At 29.7% G+C, this 23810-nt stretch overlaps 1 non-coding gene and 1 pseudogene across 1 annotated transcript; both read left to right on the forward strand.

Annotated features, from left to right (window-relative positions):
- Positions 1-9216: 9216 nt before the first annotated feature.
- LOC145815589 (NADH-ubiquinone oxidoreductase chain 2-like) lies at positions 9217-10914 on the forward strand (annotated as a pseudogene).
- A 9426-nt stretch (positions 10915-20340) lies between these two features.
- LOC145815592 (18S ribosomal RNA) lies at positions 20341-21768 on the forward strand. Its single transcript, XR_014358415.1, has one exon. It is a non-coding gene; the product is annotated as an 18S ribosomal RNA (ribosomal RNA).
- The last annotated feature ends 2042 nt before the right edge of the window (positions 21769-23810 follow it).

Genomic DNA, 23810 nt, shown 5'->3' on the forward strand with positions numbered 1-23810 from the left:
AAGTACTGCTCAACTTATCAGCTATGAATTAATATTAACTTCTGCAATATTAATAGTGATATTATTTACTAGTAGTCTTAACATTACCGTCAATATAGAAGCACAAAAAGCAGTATGGTTTGTCTTGCCTTTGTTTCCTTTATTTATAATATTCTTTATATCATCAGTAGCAGAAACTAACAGGGCACCTTTTGACTTAGCTGAAGCTACTTTATAGATTTGGCTTCATTAAATACCACAAATTGCTGGAAAACCTGTATAAGATTATCAGCAGAGACTTTACAGTCTTTCAGAGACTAAATGTGGTTGTCTAGTACTGCTAGGCATTGTATAGTCCGAACATAGTAGTAATACTATGAAACATCTTCAATTGAAACCTATTGAAATTAAACAATATACAATTTCCGCACCTTCTATGAGTTCTACGGATAGAAATTTTTCTTTTTCTGCAAGAACAACTACGGACTCCCTACATCCTAGACCAATACTTATAGTTAACGACTTAGGTGAATTTAATATAAGCAGGTACATAAGCTTACTTTACACAAGAGCCGGCATATACGCTATCGTAAGTACGATAGACAACAAAAGATATGTAGGAAGTGCTAAAAGCCTGTACCTTAGACTATTAGAACATCTGAGAAATAAAAAATCTAATAAACTATTACAGAGTTCTATATATAAAAATGGTCTGAGTAAATTTCACTTCTATGTTTATGAATATTTTAAGTATGAAAATAAGGCAGAAAGTCATAAATATTTAACTGACTTGGAATGCTCTTTTCTAAAAAAATTTCCTTTAGTAACTCTTTATAATTATACTAGTGATTTTGTTTCTATAAAAGGGTATAAAGATACTGAGCCTAGTATATCTAAAATGAAAGATAGTTATGAGGATATTACTAAACATCCTATGTATGGTAAAAGACATAGTGCTGATTCTAGAAAACTTATTAGTAGACCAGGAAATCTTAATCCTATGTACGATAAGACCCATAGTGAGGAATCCAAAAAATTAATGAGTACAAAGAAAAATAAGTATCCGTTAGGTGTAGGGATATATAGTGTAGATGGGAACCTGATAGCTAAGTTCGATAATAATGTTGAAGTAGCAAAACATTTAGGAATCTCAAAGGTGACAGTAGGTAAATATTTAAACTCAAATAAAGTGTATAATAAGTTATACATATTTAAGCCAATTGAAGCTTAACACCAAGGAATCGGAGTTGGTTAGTGGTTTTATGACAGAACATTCAGCGGTTATATTCGTATTTTTCTTCTTAGCTGAATATGCTAGTCTTATACTGATGTGTATGATAGTGAGTATATTGTTCTTGGGAGGATACAATTTAGAAATATCTTATCTTTACGATAATATATACTACTTGAGCTATGGTATATATATAGACATAAGTTATATTTTAAATGTTTTATATGATTATTTTTCTAATGATAGATGATCTGATTATATGGATTTCCGAGGAGGGATTAACTATTATTTTCATATGATTCGTCATTTTGAGTTGCCCCAAGATGGGTATAATTATGTAAATAATCCTATATTAACAAATTGCTTATATGCATCTGTTTTGGGAATTAAGACAATTGTTATGGTTTTTGTATTCATATGAATAAGAGCTTCATTTCCTAGAGTACGTTTCGACCAATTAATGTCTTACAGTTGAACCGTATTACTGCCTTTAGTGTTTGCCTTTATAATAACTATACCTGTGATAAACAACGTAATGGACTTAATCCCTAGAAACAGTTTAATTTAAAGTACTATATCATCTTATCCTCTTTATTTATTCTGTCTTTAAGTGTTTTATGTAATGATATAAGCTTTGATTAAGTTATCATTTGTGATAAAAGGCAGTGTATTAATTAAATGGTATAGTATTGTGCTACGGACACAAAATTATAGGTTCAAATCCTATATACACTTACAATTTAAGTTTAAATTGTATAAATTAGAAATAAAGAATATTGAACATATAAAAAAACATTATACAAGTAGGAATAAAAACCAGAAATTTATAGATAAAAAATATATATAAAAAACATGATTATAGAACAAATATTAAATTCTTTCCTTGAAAATTACACTATTGTTAGCCCAGGTTCTGCAGAACTGGAAATCGATACTATGCGTAAATTATCAGATCAGGTGTCTATACCTGAAATTCTTGTATTCATGGAAGCAAGACGTATTATAGGTGACGTAGATTATTATTCATTACATGTGTGAAAAGAGATAGCCGAAGATTTTCTTCGTGGATTGACTGAAACAAACTATTTGATAAGTGAATGTTCAGACTATAGTCCTTCGGGAGAGGAAGTTAGACCTTCTGTTATGTTAGCAGGAGAAATAGAAACTGGTATTGGGGCGGGAAAAAGTGTTACAATTTTTTGACCTAAAAATACTTATAATCTTGCAGAGTTTACGCGGGATCTAGACGTATTAGATTACTTAGATAGCTTTAATGGAAGATATCCTGTTACAATTCAAGGAGAATCAGATTTACCTAATATGATTATGTTCGGGGGTCATCCTTTAACTGAATACGAAATACAAACAGGTTTTCCTGGTTTATTGGATAGATATAACATGGTAACTTATTATCAATATCATTTCTATGTACATCTTGTTAAAGACTTGTCTGAAATATATGACGCAATTAAATCAGATTCTAATCCAGACCATATCAATATAGGCCGCCTTAATGTGTTAACTCAACAGGGTCTAACCTCAATAAATACTCAACATCTTCCACCGTCTGGTCCTCTAGACCTTACGTCGCTTTTTTCACAACATACTAAGGCATCCACAGTAGAATCTTTTGCTGATAATACAACTACTAATAATGTAAACTCTATCCTAGGATATGCCATTATTTCTTGTATTATGTTGGTAAGTATATGAACAGGTATAGAAGCAGAAGTTCCAGTCGAAGTATTATTTGCTTAATCAATTATGTTTTAGGATTAATTTCGCCTAGCCCAATTTATTATATATATTTACTCAGGTAAAAATAGAGCAAAGCATGCTGTTCTACCCCTCACTGTATGTGGGGAATAAGATAATTTAAAGGAAAAATATGAAGCTTCAAACTTTAAGTTTTCAGTTCGAATCTGAATCTTTTTATTATAGATATTTTATGTTTAAATACTATATTTTCATTAACTAAAACAGTTTGATTTTAATTAATCAGAGATATTTGTAGTTATCTTTAAACCAATATTTATGCCTCAACTTTTACCTTTTTATTTTATTAATCAAGTTACTTTTGTATTTGCCCTAATACTAGTGATATTATTCGTATTTTCGAAATATGTATTACCTAAATTTGTAGCACTTTTCACTAGCCGTCTATATATAACTAAGTTATAATATGATTCAAAGTATAAGTGATATATTTTATAAGGAAGGTCTAATGCCTAAAGGGGATGATTCGTTATGGTTTAAACCATGGTATTGTGGAGAAACAAGTAATATTAATAGCAAATACTGGTAAAAACACATAATGCATATTAATATTATCATGAAATCTAAAGCCTATCTTCGAGCTTTTATTTAGAATATAATAAACACAGGAATTTTCTTAATTATATCCTATACACGTATAGATATATATATATTTGTTATGTATTATATCTTGGCCTTTAGCTTGTCATAAAAAGCAGTGTATTAATTAAATGGTATAATATTGTGCTACGGACACAAAATTATAGGTTCAAATCCTATATACACTTACAATTTTAACTCAAGTTGTATGAATGAGAAATAAAGAATATTGAACATATAAAAAAACATTATACAAGTAGGAATAAAAATCAGGAATTTATAGATATAAAATATAATAAACAAATGTTAAATGTAACAAGAAGTGAATTTCAAGCACACCCTTTTCATTTGGTTTCTCCCTCTCCTTGACCTTTAGATAGTTCTACTTGTCTATTAGTTTTAACATGTACAGGAGTTTTAACTATGCACGGATTCGCATATGCAAGTTATTTTTTATTTATTTCACTTTTCTCTTTAATATTTGCCATGTCACTTTGATTTAGAGACATTATTTCAGAAGGAACATATTTAGGTAACCACACATTAGCCGTACAACGTGGTATAAATATGGGTGTAGCACTATTTATAGCTAGTGAGGCTTTATTCTTTTTGGCTATTTTCTGAGCTTATTTCCATAGTGCTTTAAGTCCAACTGTAGAATTAGGAGCTCATTGACCTCCTAGCGGTATAGAAGCAGTTAATCCTTTTGAATTACCTCTAATTAATACAGTTATTTTACTTTCTTCTGGATTTACTGTCACGTATGCCCATCATTCTCTTATACAAGGTAATAGAAAAGCCACTTTAGATGGTTTAATGTATACTATAATATTGGCTATAATTTTCACAAGTTTCCAAGTTGTTGAGTATTCAGTTTCTTTCTTCAATATAAGTGATGGAACATTTGGTTCATGTTTTTATTTTGGTACTGGTTTTCATGGGTTACATGTTATCATAGGTACTGCTTTTTTAGCCGTAGGTTTATGACGTATGTTAGCATACCATTTAACTGAAAATCACCACTTGGGTTTGGAATCAGGAATACTTTACTGACATTTTGTAGACGTTGTGTGAATATTCTTGTTTGTATCTATTTACTACTGAGGTTCATAAGTAATATTATAATGAAAATACATATAATAAAGTTACTCCATAATGTACATAGATTTAAATTACTCATTACTTTTATCCTAGCTTTTTTACTATTATTACTGTTACTATTACTTAATTATTATATTACAGATAAATATATATTGGGTTTAGTTTTAAAAACTTATAAAGATATATTAAAATTCCTTTTTTCTGATATTGGTCACCATTTCATTATTGTTATCAAAGAATATATACTGTCTTTTCTTAAAACTGTAGTGGAATATTGTATGTGTTTAAATGATATTCTTTTAAAATGGCGTAAATACATATGATCTTTACCAAAAGAAGATATACTGTTGTTTATGCGAGTAATGTTGTTATGAATAGCATTCCTTAACTGTTATCTTACCTTTTTTACTGGTGTCGGCATTCACACAAAAATATTAGCATGAAGTTCTTTTGTGTTTCTCCTTCTATCCATAATTTTTCCATTAGATTTCCGCTGTTATCTATGTAAAATGATTTATTTAAAAATACTTAGTATTTTTAAATAAGCTGTAATTATAGCAATAACACAAGATGCACTTGATTTTTAAACTATAATGAAAATAGCTAATATCACGAATAATAACTCTATTAAATACTAACCTAGTATACAAATATTACTTATATTGTAACTTAAATTTATATGATCCCTTAATTGATTGTTTTATCTCCCACTCTTCTTTGTTACCGTTATGGTAACAAAAATACCATAGAGATGTCTATGGTGTTACTTTCTAAAAAAGATAAAAGCTAGAGGAAAATTTGTTTAACTTATATACACTTAAACAATGATATTATTATCTTTATTAATCATACCTATAATAGGTGCATCACTTATATTAGTGGACTCTTATAGTAGCCCTCGTGGCAAAAAAATTTCTATATTTGAATATGACTTAGAATCAAAGCCCGAGAATTCGTCACGTTACAAATTTATTGCTTTAGTTGCATCCACAATAAACTTAATTATTTCTTTAATTGTGTTTTTATTATTCGACTTTTCTAGTAACCAATTTCAGTTCGTACAAGAATCATATGAATTAACTAATTTCCAGATATATCTAGGTATAGATGGGCTTTCTATATATTTTGTACTATTAACCACAATAATAGCTCCTATATCTATATTAAGCAATTGGACATCTATATCTGAAAATGTTAAAAGTTATTTAATAATAATGCTACTATTAGAAACACTACTTTTAGCTGTGTTTTTAGTTCTAGACATATTGTTATTTTATATATTCTTCGAAAGTATATTACCTCCATTATTTTTACTTATAGGATTATTTGGTTCAAGTAACAAAGTAAGGGCCAGTTTTTACTTATTTTTGTACACATTGTTTGGATCATTATTCTTACTATTATCTATATTAGCCATGTCATCTATAATGGGTACTACTGATTTTGATGCTTTATCAAAGACTAACTTTAATTATTTTACTCAATTATTTTTATTTTATGGTATTTTTATAGCATTTGCTGTTAAAACACCCACTATATTCTTAAACACATGACTATTAAAAGCTCATGTGGAATCACCATTAGGGGGAAGTATTCTATTAGCGGGTAATTTATAAATAAAAATAATTTATAAAACTATGCTTGCTTAATATTTAGTAAATTGCTGGAAACACTTAATGAATTTTTCACATTAAGTTCATCAGCAGGTTACTATGTATATATACTATAATATAAAGTACGAGAAGCTTTATACGTAGGATTTACCTTATCATTCTGTTGTTTATTATAATATTATTATAATAATAGTTAAGACTAGGGTAAAATAGTAACTTCAGAGACTTTACACTAAAAACAATTCTAGTCTATTTATCTTGTTTACTCTATTAATGGTTGCTTAATAAAATACTTTTTAAAGTATTTTAAAGACTAATTTATAGCTAATTTTCTATATAACATTATTACAGTTTTTGACGTTCAATGGATCTATCTTTGATTCTTTTCTTAATTGGTATATTAGGATTTGTGCTTAATAGAAAAAATATAATTTTGATGCTAATTTCGATAGAGATAATGTTGTTAGCTATTACATTACTAATATTATTAAGTTCATATAATTTTGATGATATAATGGGTCAGACTTTTGCTATATATATTATAGCAATAGCAGGTGCTGAATCTGCTATAGGATTAGCAATATTAGTAGCTTTCTATAGATTAAGAGGAACTATAGCTATAGAATATAAGTAATGTATTTATCTTTAATAGTTTTACCTTTATTAGGTTCAATAATCTCCGGATTTTTTGGAAGAAAAGTGGGGGTGACTGGATCAGAATTAATAACAACTCTTTGTGTGATAATAACAACAATATTATCTATATTAGCATTTTTTGAAGTAGGTTTTAATAACACCCCGGTTTTCATACAATTATTCACATGAATTGATTCTGAATCTCTTCATGTATATTGAGGATTTAATTTTGATTCACTAACTGTTTCTATGTTAATACCTGTGCTAATGGTATCTTCAGTAGTACACCTTTATTCAGTAGGTTATATGGGACATGACCCTCACGTACAAAGGTTTTTTAGTTATTTAAGTTTATTTACTTTTATGATGGTAATATTAGTAACAGCTAATAATTTTCTACTTATGTTTGTAGGTTGAGAAGGTGTAGGTATATGTTCATACTTATTGGTTAATTTTTGATTTACAAGAATAGCAGCAAATCAAAGTTCAGTATCTGCCTTACTTACTAACAGAGTGGGAGATTGTTTTTTAACTATAGGTATGTTTGCTATTTTATGGACTTTTGGTAACCTAGATTATGCCACGGTGTTTTCTCTAGTACCTTTTGTGAATGAGACAATAATAACAATAGTAGGTATTTGTCTATTAATAGGAGCTATGGCTAAAAGCTCTCAAATAGGACTACACGTATGGTTGCCAATGGCTATGGAAGGTCCTACTCCAGTGTCTGCATTAATACACGCAGCTACTATGGTTACTGCAGGAGTTTATCTTTTGATGCGTTGTTCACCTTTAATAGAATATAGTTCTATTGTGTTAATACTATGTCTATGAGTTGGGGCTATTACTACTGTGTTTAGTTCTCTTATAGGGCTATTCCAGCAAGATATAAAAAAAGTTATTGCCTATTCTACAATGAGCCAACTTGGTATGATGGTCATAGCCATAGGTCTATCTTCATACAACATAGCATTATTTCATTTAGTTAATCATGCTTTTTACAAAGCACTTCTGTTTTTAGCTGCTGGAGTAGTTATTCATGCAGTAGCTGATAACCAAGATTTTAGAAAATACGGTGGTTTAAGACCATTTCTACCATTAACATATTCTGTTATGTTAATAGCTTCTTTAAGTTTAGTAGCTTTTCCTTTTATGACAGGTTTTTATTCCAAAGATCTTATACTTGAATCTAGTTATGGTCAATTTTATTTTTCTAGTACAGTAGTGTATTTTATAGCTACTATAGGAGCTATGTTTACAACGCTTTACTCAGTTAAAGTATTGTACCTAACATTCCTAGCTAATCCTGCGGGTCCTTTAACTAGCTATAAGAAAGCGCATGAAGGGGATATTTATATGACCAGTCCTTTAATTATACTAGCTATCTTTTCTATATTCTTTGGTTATATTACCAAGGATATATTCATAGGATTAGGTTCTGGTTTTTTCTCGGACAACTCTTTATTTATACACCCACTACATGAAATAATGCTAGATACTGAATTCGCTGTACCTACTTTTTTCAAACTATTACCTTTAATACTGACTCTTTTCTTGACTGTTTCTTCTTTAGTCTTATCAGAGTTATTTCCTAAACTGCTTATATACTTTAAGTTAAACAGAATAGGATACAATTGTTTTAGTTTATTTAACCAGAGATTATATATTGAATTATTTTATAATAAATATATAACTGAAATTATATTGAAACTAGGAGGTCAAACTACAAAAGTATTAGATAAAGGTTCTATAGAATTAGTAGGTCCTTTTGGTCTAGAAAAAGGTCTACTTTATATAAGTAATGGTATAGGTAAATTGGATACTGGTATAATTACTTCGTATGCACTATACATACTAGTTGGATTAATCTTTTACATGTTAATGCCTTATTTAATATTAAATAACCTGTTAATAATAATTATATTTGGTTTACTCAGTCTTTTTGCTCCTCGTTAATAGATAATGTAACAATAAGACCCCTTTTATGTAAAAATATGCTTAACAACCCTATTTTATATATACAATAACATAATTTTATAATTATAAAAATAATTATATGATAAATTAAATTAGTAAATAAAGATATATACAGTAGATTAACTTTATCGTAGATTAACTAATTTATTGTATTATATAGTCCGAGTGCTGGAATTGGTAGACAGGATAAACTTAAGATTTATTGATTAATAATCATAAACGTTCGACTCGTTTCTCGGATAAAAAAAAATACCAATCATTAAGTTTACAAATTTATGAGTATTTTTCACCCTTAGTTTATAGTGTTCAAGCCACTAGAAAAAAATGTTATCCATATCTATTTTAGGTTTATTATTTTCAAATGCCGTCACTACTAGACGAGACAAATCTATATTATATTCAAGAATTTCTATGTTTATATTAATTTCCTGTATTTTGTTTTCTTTAAACAGTTTCTATTTAAAATTTCATGACATAGGTCTAGGGCTATATGGAGGTTTATATCACAGCTCTGTAATTTCTCACGTATTTCAAATTTTTGGCTTTATTATAACTCTTATGATTATTCAACTTAATAGCTTTTACCCTATAAAGGCTATAATGAATAATATTACTTCTAACATTAAAAGATTATTTGTTAATTTACAATATTTTAACTTTTTAAAAATTAATAGAACTTCTCAACAATATAAAATAATAGAATACCCTCTAATTATTTTATTTGTAGTAATAGGAGGTGCATTTCTAATGTCATCTTCTGACTTAATCAGTATATTTTTATGTATAGAACTACAGAGTTATGCTTTATATATATTATGTGCTATATACAGAGATTCAGAAAGAGCTGTAAGTGGAGGACTTACATACTTCTTGCTAGGTGGATTAAGTAGTTGTTTTATTTTGTTGGGATCAGGTCTATTCTTTAGCTTTTCAGGTAATACATCTTTTGATGGTCTATATACAATTAATCATATCTCCAGTGTAGATAGTAATTGATGAACACCCCAAATAATATTATCATTATATAACATAGATTATATAAATTTCTCTTTAACAATATTGGCTATAGGATTTTTGTTTAAAATAAGTGCAGCCCCCTTCCACTTCTGAAGTCCTGACGTATACGACGCTATACCTACAGTAGTGACTACATTCGTAGCGGTATTTGCAAAAATATCTATTTTAGTATTATTGTTGGAATTAGCACATTATACTAGTAATGTATTTGTTATATCTAATGAATCTCATGGGTTAGATGCCTCAGGAAATGGTTCTTGAACTTTTGCTTTCTTAATAAGTAGCTTGTTATCTTTAATAATAGGATCAGTGTTAGGTCTAACTCAGTCCAGAATCAAAAGATTATATGCTTATAGTACTATATCACACCTAGGGTTTATATTACTGGCTTTAACTATAAACAGTATAGAATCTATACAATCTTTCATTTTTTATTTAATGCAATATAGTTTATCTAATTTAAATGCGTTTATACTATTAATTGCAATGGGATATTACCTATACCAATACTCGAATAAAGATGTAAATAGTGATGCTTCTGCTCTAGCAGAAAGAAATAACTCTCCTGTTCAATTGATAACAGATATAAAAGGTTTCTTCTATATAAATCCTATATTATCTATGAGTTTAGCAATAACTTTGTTTTCTTTTGTAGGGGTTCCTCCTTTAATAGGATTCTTTGCTAAACAGATGGTTTTAACTTCTGCATTGGATAATGGATACATATTCATGGCTTTAGTAGCAATACTTACTAGTGTAGTAAGTGCTGTTTATTATTTAGTGTTAGTTAGACAAATATTCTTTGACCCTAGTGATCAAAAATCTAACCCTACATTAAACTATGTAACTATGAAAAATGAATCTTCAAATCATAGTTTACATCTAAGTGGTAACTTAACAGGTATAATATCTGTGCTTACTCTAATAATACTACTTTTCATGATTGCGCCTCAAGAATGATTAAATATGACAACAATATTATCTATTATAATATTTAATTGCTAAATGAGCCATTTAAGTTATACTCAGAATTTTTTTATATATTTTGTCTTAATAGTAGCTGTTTTGTTAGTTTCTTTAAATTTTATTTTCGCTATACATGCTCCATATAAGGAGAAAAAGACACCATTCGAATGTGGTTACCATTCATTCTTACAAAATAGAATACAATTTGTAGTTTCTTTCTTTACATTTGGTTTATTATTTCTATTATTCGACTTAGAAATTGTTCTTATCTATCCTTACTCTGTAAGCATAGATGTTAATTTAATGTATGGGTTAATCCTAATGGTCATATTTGCCACTACAGTAACAATAGGTTTTGTGTTTGAATTTGGTAAAAAAGCACTAACCATAGATTCAAGACAGTTCAATTTACAGGAAGTTCGTTCCACCTATGAGTCTCTACTTGATGCTATCCATGAGAATTTTTCTAGCTTTGATGTGATCTCTAGACAGGCTCTAGGAAGTTTAAACAAACTTATTGAGCTTAACCATGTAATAGAAAAACATGGGTCACAAAAGATAGACCCTCAATACGTAGAAAGTTTACGTGAAAATTTTAAATGTAAGTTTTTTATGATGAAAATGAATTATGAGATGTTGGACCAGATGCTTTTTCATTACGAAGGTGGTGGTGATTATAAAGGTAACCTTGTATTTAGGCTTTTAGAAGCGGGAAATAAGATCAGAATTCTGACCAACCGTGCCGGAGATCAAAATTTAAATACAGAAATACCTGATAATCTTAAAGCGGAGCTAAAAGGAATAATTGCTACGCTTGCAGCCAAGACCGATTTCTCATGGTCTGAAATTGTAATTGAAAAATTAAAGCCTGTTTTTCAAAATCAAAGTTCAGGGACTATATCTGAGTTATTGGTTAAAGGGTCTTCATCTAGCGAATTGTCTGGTTCTCCTTCAGTAGAAGCTTCGAGTTCAATAGCAAAATCTACGACTTTTGGACCTGGTTTGGGAATTAAACCGCCTAGTACTAGTCCTTCTGAAGTGGCAACTGGTACAACAACCCCTACAAAATTACCTTTTAGATAATTTATACTTTTTAATAGCCAATATATTGTTAATATAAAGTCCAAACCGTTATGTGAGTGATGGAATATTTTATTAAGATAAATAAATTTCTCGGTTTCTTATCATTTGATAGAACATTTATTTAGATTGATAAAGCATTTATTTAGATTGATCTAAATAAATGATAGTTTTAAAATTAAGTTTATATGGTATATTAAGGTTAATTTTACCGCTATTACCAAAAGCTTCTTTAGATTATACATATATAGTATATTTAATAGGGGTAATTACTATACTTTATGCAAGTATTAGTACTTTAAGAACAATAGATGTAAAAGAACTTATTGCCTATTCATCTGTATGTCATGCTTCAGTGTATTTATTAGGAGTATTTAGTAACTCTATACAAGGAATAGAAGGAGGTATAACCTTAGGGTTAGCTCACGGTTTTGTTTCTTCAGGTTTATTTATATGTGCAGGGGGAGTTTTATACGATAGATCTCATACGAGATTAATTACTTACTATAGAGGGATTGCTCAGGTAATGCCCGTATTTTCTATTCTGTTCTTCATATTATCACTAGGTAATTGTGGAGTACCTCTTACTTTAAATTTTGTAGGAGAATTTATGTCTTTATATGGTATATTTGAAAGGTTACCTATATTAGGTATACTAAGTAGCACATCAATTGTATTGAGTGCAGCTTATACTATATTTATGTATAATAGAATAGCCTTTGCAGGAAAATTTTCAAAATTTTTCAAAGTAAATATTCCCGATTTAAACAAACGTGAATTTTCTATATTGCTTGTATTAGTAATATTCACAGTAGGATTTGGAATATATCCTTCTCCAATATTACAAGGATTACATTACTCTGTTTCATGTTTAATATATAATAGCCCTATTTGTTAGAACATTTTAATAAATAAACAGATATAGGTTAATGGTAGACCATACGTCTTCCAAACGTTGTGTGTCAGTTCAAATCTGACTATCTGTATATCATAAGTTAGTGGTGATTTAACTAACATAATGACCTTTAAAGTTATTAAAAAAGAATTAGCTTAACTGGTAGAGCAACCGTTTTACACACGGTAGGTTATGGGTTCAACTCCCTTATTCTTTAAGATTAATTGTCATTAGTATAAAAAGAGACCTTGATTTAATTGGTAAAATGTGTGACTTTTAATCATTATAATATGGGTTCGAACCCCATAGGTCTTAACACAATTAGATATTACATACAATGCAATCCGAGTGGGCTAGTTCCTTCTATTATTATCACCTGTTGCCTCCCGTTCCGACGGCAGTGGGGCAGTGAGATAGTGAGGACTGGCTAATAAAACCAAAAGGAGAATCTTTTTTTATTAGCCATTACAGGAAAAGTTTCCATTGGTAAGGTAAGGTATTTGCTAAATACTGTGTTTTACACCTGGGCGTTCGACTCGCCTCTTTTCCGAGTATATTTTTATACTTGTCCCTGCAGGATTAGTCTTTTTGGGGACTAGGAATCAATTTAGGTTATTTAAGTTAGGTTCTTTAACTTAATAGGTAAAGTGCGTTCTTGATAAGGATGTTATTCAAGTTCGATTCTTGGAAGAATCAAAAAAATATTTCTTAGACTTCTATTTTTTATTATATCTTTAATTTGAATAGTTAATTAATTAATATTAAGAGCAGTTATTAAAGAGAATTGGCTGAGTGGTTTAAAGCGGTAAGCTTGAAACTTATTTAATCTAAAATTACATCCGTTCGAATCGGATATTCTCTGAATATTATTATTGATTATTAGTTGTTACGGATTAGAGCCAGGTTGGTTAGGCGCCTCATTTGGGATGAGGAGTTGTTATGTTCAAATCATAATAATCCGATAATAATCTCATAATAATTTATTGCGTTTAATCTAGTAAATTATTAGTAATATAAAATGTGTTTTTGCATCAATTTATTGATGTCAAGTATTTAAAGAAACTATTCTGTAACATGGATTATATACTTGTACTTTGTTTTTGGCCTTATATATCGGTTGTCAATATTTTCTATTCGATCTCCCATTTTCACTTGGCAATGAACAAATTGTTTGTATACGAATAGAGCAAAGTAACCCCTCCTGAAGTGTGGGAATCCCTGCGAAGTGAATTGAAATATCTTAGTAACTTCGGAAAAAGAAATCAAACGAGATTCTATTATTAGTGTGAATGAAAGTAGAGATGTTTACAACTAGAATATATTTTTAATATATTTGAATAAAGGGGAACCTTCCTCTAAACTAAATAAATGTATATAATCGATATCCAATAGCCTAAAAAAGATAGTATTAATAAAAGAGTAGTTTTATAAGCAGCTCTAGTTTAATAAAAGATAAGAGCGTACCTTTTGCATAATGGGTCAGCAAGTTAATATTAGATGCGAGTGTATTAATATGCTAAGATAAACCAATTATAATCTAATGATTAAGTATCTGGTATTAGACCCGAAGCCTAGTGACCTTACCATGACCAGGATTATAAAAGTCCGAACGGTATAACGTCGTAGAGTTATCCGATGAGTTGTGGTAAGTTGGTGAAAGACAAACTGACTAGGATAGCTGGTTTTCCGCGAAACCTATTTAAGTAGGTAATACAAATAATATCATAGCAGGTACATACTTGCCTCTCTGACTAAAACAAATTATTTGTTTTGTACACATCGGGGGATTGGAAGATTTTATCGGTGAGAAGTTACAATCGGAAAGGCAATGATTAATTTTGAATAATCGGACATAGTACGATAAGGTTGTATGTCTAAAGGGAAACAGCCCTGAACAAGAGGTAATAAGGTTCCAAAATTATTATTAAGTGAAATAAAGGATGTTATTATCATAGACAACCAGGAAATGGGCTTAGAGGCAGCCATTTTTTAAAGACCTCGTAATAGAGCACTGGTCATATATACAGTTAATAGCGCCGAAAATATAACGGATCTAAATAATATACCGACACCTTGTTCATACAAATAAAGTTATAACTTTATTTGTATGGGGTAGCGGAACAATGGGTGAAATAACCACTTATAGCTTGAGCTATAAGTGCGTAAAACAGAGGTAAAATTACATAAAAGAATATTACCCAATAGATAATGCTGATATGAGTAGAGTAAAGGTTCAATAAACAACGTATATAACCTATACGTTGTTTACAGAACGGCCTAATGTGATGATAAGTGACAACCTCTAAGTTTGTTTCCAAAGAAGTAAATGATGAGAAAACTCTTTATGTCTAAACGACCTTTATGTTTAAACCGCACTAAGCTAAGGATTACGGTTTAAATTAAAGTATTAAAGGTTCAGGAAAAAGAATAAGATGTAGTTAATCTAACGATTTCGATTTTAGCTAATTGTAACAAAGGATCACTAGTATAGTATACGAAGGCTAGAATAACATTTATTAAGGAACTCGGCAAATTAACTCGCGTAACTTAGGATAAGCAGAGCCATTCCTTCTGAGTGATATCAGATAGAGAAGAGGAGGCATAGAATAGTGTGTACGACTGTTTATTAAAACAAAGCACTTTGCATAAGACGTAAAGTCAAAGTATTGAGTGTGATGTCTGCCCTATGTCGGCTGGTTAACGGATTGCTTAATTGACTAAAATAAGTTAGGCTTTGAAGGAACCCCCGATCAATGGCGGCCTTACCGATGAGGGTCCTAAGGTAGCTAAATACCTTGGCCGTTAAATGCGGTCCTGCATGAAAGATTTCACGATACAACAGCTGTCTCAATAAATGGTGTTTCATCGAAATTGTAATAGCTGTGCAGATACAGCTTACCTCTAGATAGACGAGAAGACCCTATGCAGCTTTACTGTTTCTAATTTTTGGATATAATGCAACTAGTTTGAGTGAATAAGGTAATTGGTTAGATAGAATTGAAACACCTTTACTTAGTTCGTTATATATGTATTTATATCTATATATTTCATTAGTTACAAGCTAATTTTAGCTTATATATAGATTAATGTTACACAGCTAATTTTTTTTCTATAAAAAAGACAGTGATTAGTAGACAGTTTATGCGGGGCACAGATCCCATAAAAAGTACCTGGGAATGTCCAAAGTTAATCTTGTAAAATTACAACAATTGTTGTAACCTAATAATTAATAAAAATATTATTAACTATTAATATTTTAATTTGTATTATTTTAAATAATTTATTTAATCCACCTACATTTCTTTTGAGTTAGAGTTATTATTTAAGAAAGTAAGATTTTGACTATATGGGAAATAGATATAAAAAACAATTGTTTTGTTTAATTTTTTTATGATTTTAAATCATAGATTGATATTTAAGTTTATTTATAAGGTTTAATGGCACAATCTTGCTTTACTGTTTGACACACAGTCTATCAGTCGCGTAGCGGGGCATATGATCACAAGACGCAGAAAGGAAAGGTCTTGGATTTTTGAAAAAGCTACGCTAGGGGATTTAGATAAAGTCCTCCAATATTAAGATATTTAATATTTACTAATATTGGCTATATAATTGGGCAAATTTCAAGAAATGCAGCTATTGTGTAATAGCTGCATATTTGAAGCGGAGTTCACCAAAAGTATGTTTTTTCATTGGTGAAAACGTTCAAAGACTAGAAGGTGAGTTATGCTGACAATAATCCTTTTAATAAAACCCAACATTTAAAAACTATATAAATTAATTATTTGCCTTATTGTTTATAATTATTAAGTATTACTTAATGAACTAGACTTTTATAAATATAGCATAAGTAAATAAAATTTTATATTAAATAATTTTACTTAGAAAAAAATTAATTAACAGTAATGATAAGCTTTATTAAACATAATAAATATTTCATAGTAAATAACTCTAAAGCTGTATATTCTAATAGGTTATCTTGCTTTAAAGAACACTACATGAAAAACCTTTAAAAGGTAAAATAGTGGGTAGGACTAAACACTATCCTCCTGCAGTAAACGAGTGAAAAGATAGTGGATATTTTTATAACAAACATTATATGAAATTGCTACCAACTAAATATAACATAACAGATAAATATATAAAAGGTTTCTCAACGTAACTGGAATTAAAGAAGCAGCTAGATCGAAGCGTATGCGTAGTAAAATAGTAAGATTTTCTACAAAAAAACTTTTCATAAGTAAACCAGAAATTAAACATAGTAGTGATAAAGCTGCTATTACCGTTTATATATTTAATAGGGAGAAACAATTTTATGTAAGAAAACTTTTTTTCTATAAAAGAAAACCCTCTATGTATAACACATGATTATTAAATCGTATGAGTAAAAAAACCAAGCTCGAAAATGTTAAATTTAAACGAAACATTATGTTTAAAAATAAAATGAAAAGGCCTATACCGTACTATGGGATTAAATTTAATAATGAATTAGACTTTCTAAGATATAAGTTACTAATCTATCTAAAAATTGATTTATATAAATCAATTCTTAATGTTTTTATTCTTATCTAATTTATTGTGTATGTTTAATATAAAAATTTATAATCCTTTAATTCATGAAAGAAGGACGTTTATAAATGATACTTTAAACAAGGTACCTAACTGATTGTTCTGATTAGATAAACGAGCTAGTAAATTAAATATCATTTATAAAGATAATATTAATGTAAAACTGTTGAAAAAAAGTCTTAGAGACAAGACATAAAAATTGTCGTGTTAAAGACCTAGGCTTATTGAACAATTATTTATGGAAATTCATCAATGACAATTACTTAGTTACTGGTTTATTAAAAAATAAAGATATAAATTTCTTATACAAGGTGTTTATGTATAATAAATCTAGAAAAGTAATTTCTGTGTTTTTTAAAAAGGAAGCCAAATTATTTTTTAACCATGGTAAGCTGCAAATAAATAAAATGAAATTTACTAATCTATTGTTTGGTTTAAAAAAATTTATAAGCAAAATTTATAATAAAACTACTTATTTAAACATAGTTAACTTAAAATATTTACATTTAAATAGTGATATATTTACGCAAGCAGTTGCCTTGAAGCTGAGAAAGAAACGGAGTTTTCTTAAATTTTTAAGGAAATCGTTAAAACTAGTTAAAGTACCTTTTCAATATTTTTATAGAGAAAAAAAGCTTATGTTGAATAGATTTTTAGACTTAAATAGGTTTAAATCTTTAAATTTAAATAGATTAACGTTGGAAAATACTAATAAATTAGGCAGCAATGATAAAATTGATGGTTTATTAAAAAAAATATTTCCTGTTAAAACTAGTATGGTACACAAGACTGGTTTAGATGTGATTAATAAAAATAAAAATGAAAAATTATTAACTGTGAAAAATAAAGGTAGTAATATTTAGAATCTATTAAATTTAAGTGAGTTTCAGGTTTAAGATTAGAAGCAGCAGGTAGATTAACAAGGAGAAATACGGCATCAAGATCCTCATTTAAATTAATGTATAAAGGTAATTTGAAAAGTAAACAATACTATATAGAGCATGATCTATTGAAGACAATGCCCACCATAACATTAAGAAACAATTCAAAGGTTAATACTCAATATACACTTACTAATCTAAGAGACGTATAGGGTCTTTTGGTGTAAAAAGCTGAATAAGTAGCTATTAGTTTACTAATAATTATCAGTAAGCTATTTATATATGTATAATTAATTCTATCTAATACTAATCTTTATATTTGATAACACTTGCTTGTTTGAAATTTATTACCTGTTAGCATCTCGGTACAATAGCAAGAGCGGAGTCTCATTTATTTTTACGTTAACAAGGAACAAATATTTATATAGTTTTATGATGAATAAATAGTCTGAACCACTTTGCGAAAGGTGGAAATAAAAGATAAAAACTTTTATGATAACAATATTGAACAGGCTAATTGCGCCAGAGAGTTCAAATTGGGTGCGCAGTTTGGCACCTCGATGTCGGCTTAGCTCATCCACATGAATGCAAAAGTCATGAAGGGTACGGCTGTTCGTCGATTAAAGAGCTACACGAGCTGGGTTAAATACGTCGTGAGACAGTATGGTTTCTATCTTCTAGAGGGAACAATAGTAAAATAAGGATAGCCCTTCGTACGAAAGGAGTTGGGTATGTTAACCTATGGTTTACCTGTTGTTTTGTGTTGTCAATATTGACGTTATGAGTAAAAGTAATATTTGAAATAAATGTTAAGGCAGGTCGCTTTACTTAAGTGAACCTAATAGCATATGCACGGCAGGAAAGCTACGTTGATTAAAGATAAACGCTGAATGCATATAGGCAAGAAGCTTACCTTAAGATACTTTTAATAAACTGGTAGTAAATTACTACCACAGATCACTTATTTATAAATGAGTGGGTAATATTCAAGTCAAAGTTCTAGAAATATTTTATCCTCCCACTGGCAGGAGGATCCTTCTTGTATGCCTCATACTACTTATTTAAATTGATTAGCATGGACAGTCTTAAGCAAATAAGTAGCCTCTAGGTGAAGAGCCGATATGTAGGCACCCAGGTTATTTCTATGTGTGAATGTAGGCTTGTTATATCCGACCTATCCATTACCATGAGTAGGCATAGCCCGCGTGGTAATGTCGTGGCGATCTTTCGATTGATAGTTATCAATCGAAGTAATAGGTTTTAGTTTTAAAGGCTTTGATGTTTTTAGACATAAAATACTAATTCGTTTATAAACTTAAAAACATATTTATAGCTATTATAGTACCTATTTGTACAAATATATATGTGTAGATATATGGACTGGATATATTATATGCATATATGTCGCTAGTATAATATTGAGCCTGGTTAGCATAAAAGTAATGTAGCCGTTTTGTAATCGGTAGAAGTAAGTGCGATACTTACACTAGCTATGCTTAAATTGTAAAGATTATTAATAAAATAGGCCCAATAGTCAAGAGGTTAAGACATGACATTTTTCACTGTCACATTCTTGGGTTCGATCCCCAATTGGGCTGTTTTTTATTTCCATTACTACCTCAGTATGTATTACAAGAGTCATTGATTTAATTGGTAAAATGTCTTCTTGTCGAGAAGATTATACCGGATCATGCCCGGTATGACTCGAGCTCTTACAGTTAAAACAGTCCTTACCCTCTAAAGAGTGATGATAATAAGTCTAATGGTACATAAAATAATTTAAATACATAAATTAGACAAATGTTTTTATAAATAAATGTGGGTTGATGTAACGGTAACATTATTGGCTCATGTCCAATCCATATAGGTTCGACTCCTTTACCCGCATCATGTTATTTTTATATTTGTTATAAAATAAAAGGTTATAGCTTAATTGGTAAAGCAAGCTGCTCATGACAGCTGAGATGAATGTTCGACTCATTCTGGCCTTAATTGCATAATAATTTTATTATGCAATAATGATTACAATTAGTTTTTATTTTTGAGTTTGATGATGGCTCTGATTGAATGCTGTTCAAGTGCTTGACACATGCTAATCGAACGGTATCATTTTTTTGTATTACAGTGGTGTACAGGTGAGTAAATGATAATTGAGCTACCTTAAAGTAAGGAATAAAAATTCCTTATAATAACAAAAGAGAATGATCGCTTTAAGATGCTTTTTATCTCGGGAAAGTAGTAGTTAAGGTAATTGCTTAACTAGCATAAAGCCCGTAGTCGAAACTGAGAGGTTGATCGACCACATTGGGTCTGGAAAAACCCCAATGCGTACAGTACAGCAGTGAGGAATATTGGTCAATAGCCTAACGGCTGAACCAGCAACTTGGAGGAATGACAAATATATCCTAAAGATATATTTGGTAAAATAAGCGGTTTATCCGTGTATAATTCTAGGTAGAATACAGATATTGACTATTTTTTACCTATATGTCTTGACTAACACACGTGCCAGCAGTCGCGGTAAGACGTGAAAGACTAGTTATAGTCATCTTTATTAGGTTTAAAGGGTACCTAGACAGTGTTTTATGCCTATATGGTACAAAAACGACTAGAGTTTTATGTGAGAGGGTAAATATAGAACTAATGGAGGAGAGATAAAATTCTTTGATACTATTAGGACTGGTAACGGCGAAAGCGATCCTCTAAGTAAAAACTGACGTTGAGGGACGAAGGCTTTGGTAGCAAACAGGATTAGATACCCTAGTAGTCTTAGCAGAAAATGATGAGTGCCATAGGTTAGCTAAATGTTGATCTATAAACGAAAGTGTAAGCATTCCACCTCAAGAGTAATGCGGCAACGCCGGAACTGAAATCATTAGACCGTGTCTGAAACCAGTAGTGAAGTATGTTATTTAATTCGATAATCCTCGAAAAACCTTACCACAGTTTGGATAATATTTAATTATTACAAGTGTTGCACGGCTGTCTTCAGTTAATGTCGTGAGATTTAGGTTGACACCTACAATTAACGTAAACCCTTGCTTTATTTTCATATAAAGCAGTTTTTATCTTAACAGATGTAAATAATAGGGACTAAGACAAGTCATCATGGCCTTAATACTGTGGGCTATAGACGTGCCACATATGCCTAGACAAAGGGAAGCGAAAATGCGAATAATTAGCTAATCCTTAAAATAGGCTATACTAAGAATTGTAGTCTGTAACTCGACTGCATGAATAGGGAATTACTAGTAATCGTGAATCACCACGTCACGGTGAATTTTATCTCAGATGGGTACTAACCACTCGTCAGGCGCTGAAAGAAGTATGTGCAATAAGTTTGGTCACTATTATTTTGCATTAAAAAAGAATTTTTTACATCTTAATAACTGATCTTCGTATGCGTGACTTTGATTGGTGTTAAGTCGAAATACGGTTCGTGTAGTGGAAATTGCACGGGACAAATTAACATAAACAACAATAAGTATTCAAACAATAACATTTGAATTAAAAATCTATAAAGATTTGAAAAGATATGTTTTAATAGATAAAATATTTTTCATATACATATGAAAAAGAATTTAGGTTTGATTCCTAATATCTTTTGGTAAAAATGATTTAAACAAATTAGCTTTATGCTATGATTAATGATACATAAAAAAAGGAAGGTTCCGTTTGTGGGTATGACGGGTTGAACTGTAAATTCAATAGCTGAGGCTGTCAAAGGTTCAAGTCCTTTTCTTCCTAATAAACAAAAAGCATCAATTACTATATACTTTAATGACATTAAAGTAGTTCTTATTAGCTTAATGGTAGAGCGAGATACTTCTAATATCTTAGTATAAGTTCGAATCTTATATAGGAGTATACTAAAAACATTAAAATATTATTGAATAGTGTTAAAAACAATTACAAATTATTTAATTAACCTAAATCCGTTTGGTCCATTTTATTCCTATAATTACCTAAGAAAAAAGAGATCACTTTTTTCGTTACTATAACGAAATGATACAAGCAGCAAAAATTATTGGAACTGGTATGGCTACAACAGGATTAACTGGTGCTGGAATAGGAATTGGTGTAGTGTTTGGTGCACTAATATTAGGTGTAGCAAGAAACCCTTCTCTTAGAGGTCAATTATTCTCATATGCTATATTAGGTTTTGCTTTCTCAGAAGCCACTGGATTATTCGCCCTTATGATGGCATTCCTATTATTATATGTAGCCTAAGCTATATAACCCTAAAATAAATAAATTTTAAATATTTTATTGTTTTCATTTTTAGGTAAAATAGCTTCTATAGCTCAATGGTAGAGCAGGATACTGTTAATATTCTGATAGATGTTCGATTCATCTTAGAGGCTAAGAATATAATTTAATGGTAAAATGTGAAGCTTCAAACTTTAAGTTTTCAGTTCGAATCTGAATGTTCTTGACTGTTAAAATATTTGGTTATGTAATATAGCCATTCATTACACTATTTATTTTTGTAGTAGCAATATATTAAAGCTTATAATAAGGTTAAATCGTGTTAAATGTTACCTATTATATATGGAAAATAAAAGTCATGTTCTCTTTTAGAGTCAGTTAAGTTATTCAATTAAATAGAGTAGTTTATCTAATTGTTGCACAAGTTCAAACTTTATCAACTTATAGGTTTTTACAAAAAGGGGACATAGTTTAATTGGTAAAACTGCGATTTTGCATATCGTTATTTCAGGATCGAGTCCTGATGTCTCCAAATTCTAGAAATAGTTAAAAAAATCATTTTACAACTACATCTTAATGATTTTAATATTGAGCTCGAAAAGCTCAATTGGTGGAGCGGAACACTGAAGATGTTTAGGTTATAAGTTCAAGTCTTATTTCGAGCAAATAAAATGACAAATTATTAATAGATGATAGGTATGCTGGAATTGGTAGTCAGGTTCCGCTTAGGACGGAATGGTCTAATAACCGTGCAAGTTCAAGCCTTGTTACCTATATAAAAGCTTTTTTGATCAACTAATATTAAAAGTATTTTTAATATGTTGTGGACTAATAGGTAAGTCATAAATTTTTGGTATTTACTATTGAGTGTTCGAATCACTCCAACATAAATCTAAGTTAATTTGTCGTTGTGTTTAACGGATGTACGGTTAAAGTGAAAGGAATAAATCCTCCAAAGTTAGGTGGGTATAGTTCAATAGGCAGAACGACTGTATGTGGAACAGTAAGTTCTCTGTTCAAATCAGAGTATCCTCCCTGTCTAATATGGTATTTTTTTCACTTTATATTATGTTAGCCTGGATAGTTCAAATGGTTAGAACATTAACTTCATATGTTAAGTATGAGAATTCGACTTTCTCTCCCGGCTATATGAGATGTTATTTACTTAAATAAATTAGCCTTTAAGTAAATAGGAACGTTTATGTTTATAAATTAAACATAAAACAGTCCGATGCTGACAATTGTATGAAACTAGTATATAATACAATAAATAAGATATTAATTTATTCTATGGCACCTTT

The sequence above is a fragment of the Camellia sinensis genome, unplaced genomic scaffold (genome assembly GCF_055761805.1).
Source record: "Camellia sinensis isolate YWXY unplaced genomic scaffold, ASM5576180v1 Unanchor215, whole genome shotgun sequence".
NCBI classification, from domain to species: Eukaryota; Viridiplantae; Streptophyta; class Magnoliopsida; order Ericales; family Theaceae; genus Camellia; species Camellia sinensis.